Here is a 10,000-nt window from a genome sequence, read left to right on the forward strand (position 1 = left end):
TTAGATTTTTATTTTTCCTTACGAAACCATTTGAAATAGAAGATTCTTTATAAATCTATCTATTTATCTTTTGCAACCTCTTGAAGGACAGGCGATTATGGAAGTCAATGAGAATGGAAACTGGATGATGAGCGTCCCAAGGTCTAACTGTAGGCAGTCACTATCTAAAATGAAAGAGTCAGGAGAATCGTTCTCATCAAATCACTTCCTGTGGCCTGCAATCCTCTAAGTGAAGCTTATTGACTTGAATGAATTTCCATCTCTTGACTTCTCCGAAATATCTGTTGACTTAACTAAATTCACAATTTTGGACTTGCATACATTCATGTTTGATAACTTCAATAAATTTCCACTTGTAGACTAAGCTGAATTCACACATTTTGATTTCATAGAATTCATCCTTGTTGGCCTCAACGAATTTTCAGTGGTTGACATTCTCCAGCTATCTAACTAATCATTTTTACTACAATGCATTTTTCAACAGAGCGTGGTTCCATTCTGGATATCACAGGTAACCTTTAAATCTATTTTTATTATACCCTCGTTCCTCTTATTTCTTTACCATTTAGGAGAGAGAGAGAGGAGAGAGAGAGAGAGAGAGAGAGAGAGAGAGAGAGAGAGAGAGAGAGGTTTATGCGTATGAAAAGAGAGGAAGTGTGTGTGTGTGTGTGTGTGTGTGTGTGTAATGTAGAAAGCCTGTGAGTGAGAGAGAGAGAGAGAGAGAGAGAGAGAGAGAGAGAGAGAGAGAGAGAGAGAATATAATTGAGTCACCTCATCTCTCTAAGACCTCATTGCACCATTTCGCTGTTTCGATTACGGGCTGCTCTAGGAGCAAGAGCCCGTGCTGGCACAAGGCCAGCTAAATCTGAAACAACAACATTCCGCTGTTTCGAGTTGTTTGTTTGCCCCCGACAGAAGATGGACAGATCCACAGCCTGAGAGAATTAATGAGAAGTCTCAATTTCCTCCCCGCTCTGTACCCGTCCGAATTTCCTCCCTTGTAAAATATGGTAAAACAGTTTGTTATTTCGTGCGCTGAGGTTTTCGGCGTACCAGAACCACCACCTCCTTCCTCACAGCGGAGGACATTAGTCATGCTCCATAGGTCCTTTTGGTTCTAGACCATCTTAACCTCGGATTACGAGCGGGTGAAAGGTTCCCTGATTATGATTCATTGTGAGGATCTGCGTACGCGCCCTTCTTGCGCGGAGGTTGGTTTGGATGGTGAGAGCGTAATCTGTCAATCATTTGCTCTCACGGGTCTCTTTTTGTGTACGTCCGCGGCTTGTTACTTGACCGGGATGGAATTGCTGTGTTGGTCTGTAGTTAAGGGAGGTGATTTCTACATTGTTAAAGGGCTTGGGTTTTTCTTTTTCTTTTTATTCTCTCTTTTACTGATTTTTACAACTTGTCAGTCAGTTGAATAATTGAGTGGCCAGTGTATCTCGCGTTTTATGGTAATATATACTATTAAAGCCCTAAAGGAAAAGACAGTAGGCTATATTTATCCTCAGATATTTCTCTCTCTCTCTCTCTCTCTCTCTCTCTCTCTCTCTCTCTCTCTCTCTCTCTCTCTCTCTCTCTCTCAACACACACACACACACATTACTGTGATTTTCTTCAGTTTTTAACAATTAGTAGAATGTGAGACTGTCCTAAGTATTTCGCCATTGTTTTTACAGCTTATTAAAAAATGCAACATTGGATTGCGAAGAAGTTATTTAATAAATTTTCCATCTTCTTCGTGGAAAAAATTCCCTTACATTTTAACAGTCTTCACAATGTTTTATATAAAATTAACGACATTTTATGTTTAAATACTTTCCAGATTTGCCCTGCTTTCCTTATAATTATCATTATTGATAATTATTATAATTATCATTATTGATAGTACATAGAAGTGATAAAAATTTTGTACAAAGGAATTGTATAAATCTTGTGTTAGAATATGTCGTGAGGGAGTGACTGGTTTGGAGAATACGTCGTGAGGGAGTGACTGGTTTGGTGTCAAAGTGGGTTTGAGACATAGGTGTGTTATTTATCCCTGGATGTTCAGTATCTGTAGATGAAGTGATGTGAAAAATGAGGGAAACAATGATAGATGTAGATGGCAAAGAAAATTGATCTGAATTGGAATAATTTAATGTCTGCAGATAATACAGCAGAAACAAGTAGAAGAGCTTAAAGTGTTTTCAAGAGGAAAAATTTAAGGATAAATAGAATAAAGAATAAGGTTATTAGAGTAAATGGAGACCAAAAAATGGATTAATGTAAGTTAATATGGCTGGTTCAATGGGAGCAGTTGATTTGTAAAAGCATTTGGGATTAAATGTAAGGTGATAGTAGAATAAGAGAGGAGGTTTGGCAAAGAATAGGTGAAGCATGACAGGCAGGAGAGTGCCTGCAAAAGATTGGGAAGAGCCTGGAATTGTTTACGAAGTTCAAAATTCAAATTCAGGATGAGAATGTTTAGTCAGCTCTCCTCTATGGAAGTGAAGTGTGCATGTTGAATACAGATGAAAGAAATATCTGAAAGGAGGGGCCATAAAAGTCATGAAGTGCGAAAATGTTTGCAAGGTAGTGGTGGATAGAACAGTTTATGTAGGTGATTTTGATTCTGGTGATGAGGAATAGGAAGTAGCCAATGTTATGAAAGTTTTCCTGTTCAGGATAATCATCCTCGATTCAGAATCTGAAGTATGAATGTGGCAGTGACCTTTTTTTTTTTTTGAAGCCACCCCCTGCCAAGGGAAACCGTATAGTGTTGAATACATACTTACATACATAGATAGGCCTGTACATACAGAGAGGCATACATTAAGTATGATAAGTGTTTTGTGTTTTTGTTTGTTTGTGTGTTTGTGTGTATTTCAAGTTTATTTGTTTAGTTTTCATTGTCCTTTCAATCGGTGTTCTGGCATATTTTTCGTATATTTGCCTTTTTTTTTGTATATCAGATGGTTTATGGTTGTGCTATTCTGTAGAAGCTGGCTTAGTAAGTTAATGGCCTTTTATCTGGTATTGCAATATTAATAATCTTCTACACGTGTCATAATTTTCTCACATAATTTATGTTATTGTGTCAGTTTTTATTTTATTTTTTTGCCACCTTCAAACTCCCCATTTAATATTAGTCGACTATTCATCAAACATTTGAAATATAATGTTTGTTTTGAAGCTTGCGGGACGTTAGTTGAAAGTTGAACCAAGATTAGTTCAAGAATTTCGATTGATGCATAAAAGAAATAAATAACGCGCATACCTACTTCGATCATACCAATATGGGTTTGAGGATGTATGTAAATAAAAACAACCTAAGAACATGTTTCTGGCGTATGGGTGCGTGCATTTCGCCACCCGAAAACATAAGTATTTTGTTGTCTTTGGAGATGTTTGCATAAACTGTGTCATAAATTTTGAGAGCGTGTTTACATCTTGATGATTGAATTTATAAATCTACATGTTTAATTTGCATTCAGATAGCTTTGAGGGCTTCGGCGCACGGTTTATGTTAAAACATGCTTAAATCCGTGAAAGGCAATTTCACTTTGATTGGTCTGAGTAAAAATCATCGTTTCTTTCTGTCGTCGTAAATGAGGATAATTTGCTGAGAAATATTCTATTCAACTCAATTAAAGTAATTGCCTTGATTATTTTATGTGGACTATTTGAAATTCATTTCTTAAATATCTGTATAAGCACACAAAGCAGTATACATGAAATGTATTCAATTTAATTTATTGCTTATTTTTGTATCACCCCCTGGGAGACACTATTTATCTCTCATATGATTGTAGTTAATGCAAAGTAAATATCTGTCTGTATGTCTCTGGGCTAATTCTAGATTATTATTATTATTATTATTATTATTATTATTATTATTATTATTGTTGTTGTCATTGTTGTTGTTGTTGTTTCTTCAGCTGGAAGTCAGTGAACATACGAAGTTTCCACAGGAAAAAATGCTGAATATTTGACATGCTTATGGAGATACATGTTTATGGAGAAAGAATTCTGAGAAATATTCCTTTTTGCATTGCAATACAGGTCGTTTTTATTGAATTAAATAAATTGTTTCAGAAAGGGATCCCCCCCTCGGCATTCTGGTAGCATTTTCCTATTCCTAGTCTCAATTTTTTTAATTCAGAATATGAAAACCCTTCAACAATTTCCTTATCTTAGTTTTCTCAGAATTAGGTACGTTTCAGGTATTAACCATCCCCATATATAAAGAATTTGATCCTCCTGTTATTAACTAACCCAGTTTTCTCCCTATTCTATATGCCTTAACTATCCCGTATTGAATTTGAATTAAATTGAATATAGAATTTATGCCAAAGGCCCAGCACTGGGACCTGTGGGGTCATTCAGCGTTGAAACGGAAATTCACAGTAAAGGGTTTGAAAGGCGTAACAGGAGGAAACTCATGAATCAATTGTTAGGAGAGGGTGGAAAGTAAGATGGAAGAAAAGAGAATATGAGAGGAGGTACAGTATAAGGAATGAAAGCCCCGGTTGCAGCTAGGGGCCGAAGGCACGCTGCAAAGAACAAAGTAATGTCTGCAGTGCACCGCATGAGGTGCCTGACAGCTGCACCTAAGGGGACTATTCCCTATACCACTATCAGGCTTTTACTTATCTATACCATATAATTTTTACCATTCGAAAAGCCGTCGTTGCTCCAAGTTTGTTAAGATACTTCCTTGCCTAGAGCGCAGTCTTAACGGCATTTATGTCATTCAATTTGCACTTTTCAATCTTCGTGCAATTAAAATGTTCCTTTTGGTTGAAGTTATATATTGTGTCATTTTCACCTCCCACTTCATGGTAACAGGTACAAGATTTGTGGGTTAAATTCATCAGCCTCTTCTCTTCCTTCTCTCTTTATGGCCATGAACTTGGCTTCATAATGGCTGACGCCCTCTACCTGTACAAAATTTTTTTTTATTCCTCTGTAGTATCGATCTTGTGGGTATTCTAACCCACCTTTCATTCAGTGGCAATTGATTCTTAAAGTTAGATACAACTCTATTTCTGGACTAAGTCGTAAATTGTGATGAACAGCTTACCTTTATCAACATATATTTGAACGCATATTTGTTTTTATCCATAGCCTCGTAATTTATTTTATAGACTTAACTTAATTAATCTTGGATGTTATAATTTATTTGTTTATTTATGTATTTATTTTCGCTTCTGTCGATAACCCTCATCTCTGTTTAAAGGATAGTTTAAAAGGATAATGGACTGATTTCCATGTATTAACTTCCCGTTCATTCTCGGTGTACTTTTACTTAAGACAGAAAGTTAAAATCCTCACTGACATCATCGTAGGTGTTCGAGAGAACGAGAGAAAGAATCGTCATTTTAAGTCTGAAGAGAGAGAGAGAGAGAGAGAGAGAGAGAGAGCGAATCATCCTTTTAAAGCTCCTTACATAAGCCACGCCACAGGTCTCCTCCCTAAAGAAAGACGTCCTATATATCGCAGCTCAAAAAGTCGTCCGGTGTCTGCGTGTGTGTGATTGTGTTGGCGCGGTCTCCGACACCACTTTGCTCTTCCATTACGAGCCCGGTACAAGCGTAAAACATTAGAAACGCATTCTCCCACTCCGGTCGCCGTTCAGAACCAGCTCTGGTTTGGATGTTAAGATTTTCCCGCCCATAAGTCTCCCTTGATGCATTGGGGATGGGCCCAGTCATGAGATGTAAGAGGAACCATCGAACACATTACATGCTTTATATCTCCCGTGACACTCGTTTCCATCGGTTCTGCTCGTTGCGCATCTCTTCGCTCACCCGCCCGGTGGAAGCCGGCGGCGGAAAACGCCGCCGTGAATTGAGGAAAGGGGCGAAACGGCAGGAACTTTAATCGTGTAGCCTATCGATTCCCCTTTGTGACGGCAGACATCTTTATCGTGTGACGTCAGATGAATAATGATGCCTGATTGGTCACGCCCCATCATTCAAGCAACCACTCATAGAGGGCGCTCGGGTCACGTGGGGTGGACGTGGGGGATGTTTACTTTCTGGCACTGGCTGAAATCTCGTATTTGTATAGCAGAAATTATTGATTGAAGATCCACGGGTTCTGTTCACGCTGTGTATTGCTTGAAGTTCATTTCATCGTCTGCAGTAATTATTTTATCTAGGACTTACACTTTTAAGCTATTTAATTCACCTCCATTCTCGTATCTTTTCTTCAGTCTTGTTGCCCAACACCTCTGACTGTTATTTCTTAATGTAACTGTGAGGTTTTCTCAAAGCCATACTATTAGATCGTTGTACTTCATTCTCGGATCTCTTTTATTTTTCTGTCCAACCACTCCAACGCCCTCTTTTCCCTTTCCTAAACATTGAATGGCCGGAGGTGCCCCAGTGCTTGGCTTGACAGCCTAATTTTCATGAAATAAACCAATCAGATGATTTACCACCTCGTAAAGTTATGTTAGACAAAAGTCTACACGCAGATTTGTCACCAAGAGATTATCAAAATCAGCTGTCCGTTACTGTCACCAGAAAGAAGTTATTTTATAGTAACACATAATAAACAATTGAAGGAACATAACTCTTTGCAAAAGAAACCGGCACCCGACTGGATCCCTTATCACTGTTTTTTTTTTTTTTTTTTTTCATTCAGGACTTCAGTTCATTTGCATTTTACGGAGATCGTCTTGACATTTCTCTTAATATCTAAAATTATTTTTTTTTTATTATTTTTTTCCGGCAAAATCTTAGGTTATTAAATTTTACTGTTTGTTAAAGCAATGAACATCCGTGAGAATGTAATCTTGCTTTCTTCAGGATGCACAACAAGCGTACACGAGAAAAGTAAGAGAAAATGAGGTAAAAGAGATCTTATCTTCTTCATCAAGTTCAGAAGTAGATTTTACTCCATAATATTCCTTAAAGCGTAAGTGATTTGTTATCTAATCTTTTGACATATTTACATCCATGTTTCAGGATGTTTGTCTTCCCATATTGTATTAGTTTATTTTAAAAGCTGGTAAATATCGAAAGCCAACTTTCGAAAAATCAAAGGGAAATATTAAAAACAGATTTACATTTATATTTTTCATTTGCATTGTCAGCTGGTTTAGTGATTCTAAAAGTACTTTAATATAAATATACCATAGTTTTGACATGTTATTTCCCATTCAAAACGTTTACTGTTCCAGACTAATAGAGCTTCTCTGAAAACCTATTCCAGACCGTATTTATAAGCGAGAAAGAATTAGAGCTTGAGCACTACCAGAGCTTTCCAGGAATGGCTTAGGATTTGCAGAGTTTGTTTAAAGCTTTCATGAGTTACTTAAGCCATGCACCGAAATATTTCAAGCTTTACTCAAATTATTCAAGTTTCCCAGAAATTACTTAAGACTTTTCAAACATCTCTTGAGGTTTGAAATCTATAATCTACTCAGGGTAGAATTCGGACATCTCACCACCACCACTACTCCCCCATCCCCCAAAGGTGTTTCCTTCTTCCCACCTTTCTCCGTGTCACCACCTGCACACTGAGATATTCCTTTCACCTGTTCTGTGGTGCAGTGGATGGTTAGAAAGAGATGGTATCTCGCATTAGATTTATCACCATAGGGTCTTGACACCTACTTTCACGCTGACAAACTCTTACTCTGACAAACTCTTACTCTGACAAAATCTTCCGCTGATAAAGGCTATTCTGACAAAGTCTTACATTGACAGTGTTACTCTGTCAAAGTCTTACAACGCCGATGAAATCTTAATCAAAGATTTGCGTTGCCTTCGATTCTCTGATAAAGCCTTGCCCCGAGGAAACACTTTTGACGAAACGTCATAACACAATAATATATATATATATATATATATATATATATATATATACAATATATATATATATATATATATATATATATATATATATATATATATATATGTGTGTATGTATATATATACACAGTATATATATGTACCAGAGTATGTAATATATATACACACAAACACATATATATATATATATATATATATATATATATATATATATATATATATATATATATATATATAAGTCCATTCATCGTGACAAAGAGAACTGTTGTTTTGAAGTAGGTTAGAAAAAAAATTTGTTGGGTATATCTGTTAAGCAGTTAGGTAGATTGGCTTAAGATGCATTTAAGGAGTGTTCGTTTGTTCAATAAGTGTGTACACTGGCTCTCTCTCTCTCTCTCTCTCTCTCTCTCTCTCTCTCTCTCTCTCTCTCTCTCTCTCTCTTTATTCAAATTCTTCAGTGAAGTAATCTCTCTCTCTCTCTCTCTCTCTCTCTCTCTCTCTCATATATCGCTGAACCAGATGTTGACACTTATCGTATTAGATCGCGGCAACCTCATCTCCTATAGAATTGTCAAGGTGGCGTTTATTTTTTGATGATGTGTCAAACGATTGTTTATAGATGCAAGAAATGAAACTATAAGAGAGAGCTGCTGTTGACAAGAACACTTGATTGTGCTCAAACGAAGGGTACTTGGAGTTAAAGCCTAACACGTGGGATTTACGTAGCAAATTAGAAGAGAATAATTATGCGATTCTCATCTTGTTGTATCTGAGATATATGTTTTTAAATATTATTATTATTATTATTATTATTATTATTATTGTTAATTATAAAAATAAACTGTAACTATTGCACCTTGACGATTTTTGGTAGAAGAGAATTCGTAATATACCAGTTTTAGAACGTTATGGATTATTATTATTATTATTATTATTATTGTGTGTGTGTGTGTGTGTGTGTTATTGTTGTTGTTGTTGTTGTTGTTAATTAAACAATACACATTAATTATTGTACTTTGACGATTGTTGTTAGAAGAGAATTCGTAATATACTAGTTCTAGAACGTTATGAATTATTATTATTATTATTATTATTATTATTATTATTATTATTATTATTATTATTATTATTATTATTATTATTATTAAGTACTCTGTAATTACTGAACCCAAACGATATTTGTTAGAGGAGAAGTCTGAATATATAGTTCAATGCGTTATGAATTATTATTATTATTATTATTATTATTATTATTATTATTATTATTATTATTATTATTGTAAAAACAGCTTTAATATTTAGACCACACTAGATCAGAGAATCATACATAAAACTAGAATGTTAAGTAACAAAACACTTGTGAGCAAATAAACATTTTAATGCTGATTTGCATAATTACACAACTTTTTTTTTTTTTTTTTATCGACGTCCGATCAATTTAAGGTGAAAATGGGACGTAATTATACGCGTAGTCAAATGTGTTCAATTACTTTCCAGTATATTAAGGCAATTAAGTCCTATAATTACTCCAATAAATAAAACCAGACGTTTCATTCCCTGGCATAAATTGTTCCCATTGCGCAGTCAGAGTGTGTCAGGAAAATACCTTCTAAATATTTCGATGGCCTCTTTTGTGTTGCTTTTCTGTTCTATCAGTCTTCTTCTGTATCAGTCTTCCGTTTCGTAGTTTTTTTCTTTTACTTTCTAAATATTTCGATGGCCTCTTTTGTGTTGCTTTCTGTTTCTATCAGTCTTCTTCTGTATCAGTCTTCCGATTCTTCCTTTTTTTTCTTTTTACTTTCTTTTAATCTTATCACTGTTTATGTTATCCATATCTCTATGCTGTATCAGTCTTCCGTTTCGAAGTTTTTTTATACTTTCTTTTAATTTTATCACTTTTTTATGTTATCATATCTTTCTTTTTTCATGTCGTAGTACATATGTTGCAACATATGTAATACGACATAATGTAATATTTTGTATGCGTAAATTGTTTTGGAGTTTGAAATATTTCAGTTATTTATCTTAGCACTTTTGTAACTTTCTGATTGTTACAACATTATGTTGCTCGAAGGGATAACATGATTTTTATTTCTTTCTGTGTTTATGTTTTTCTAATGTATTGTAATTATGTTGATTAAGGAATTGTTACTTAAGGTTTAAATGTTATTAGCAGTACTGCTTGCTGTGAT

Source organism: Macrobrachium rosenbergii, chromosome 55, assembly GCF_040412425.1.
Source record: "Macrobrachium rosenbergii isolate ZJJX-2024 chromosome 55, ASM4041242v1, whole genome shotgun sequence".
In the NCBI taxonomy this organism is placed as follows: domain Eukaryota; kingdom Metazoa; phylum Arthropoda; class Malacostraca; order Decapoda; family Palaemonidae; genus Macrobrachium; species Macrobrachium rosenbergii.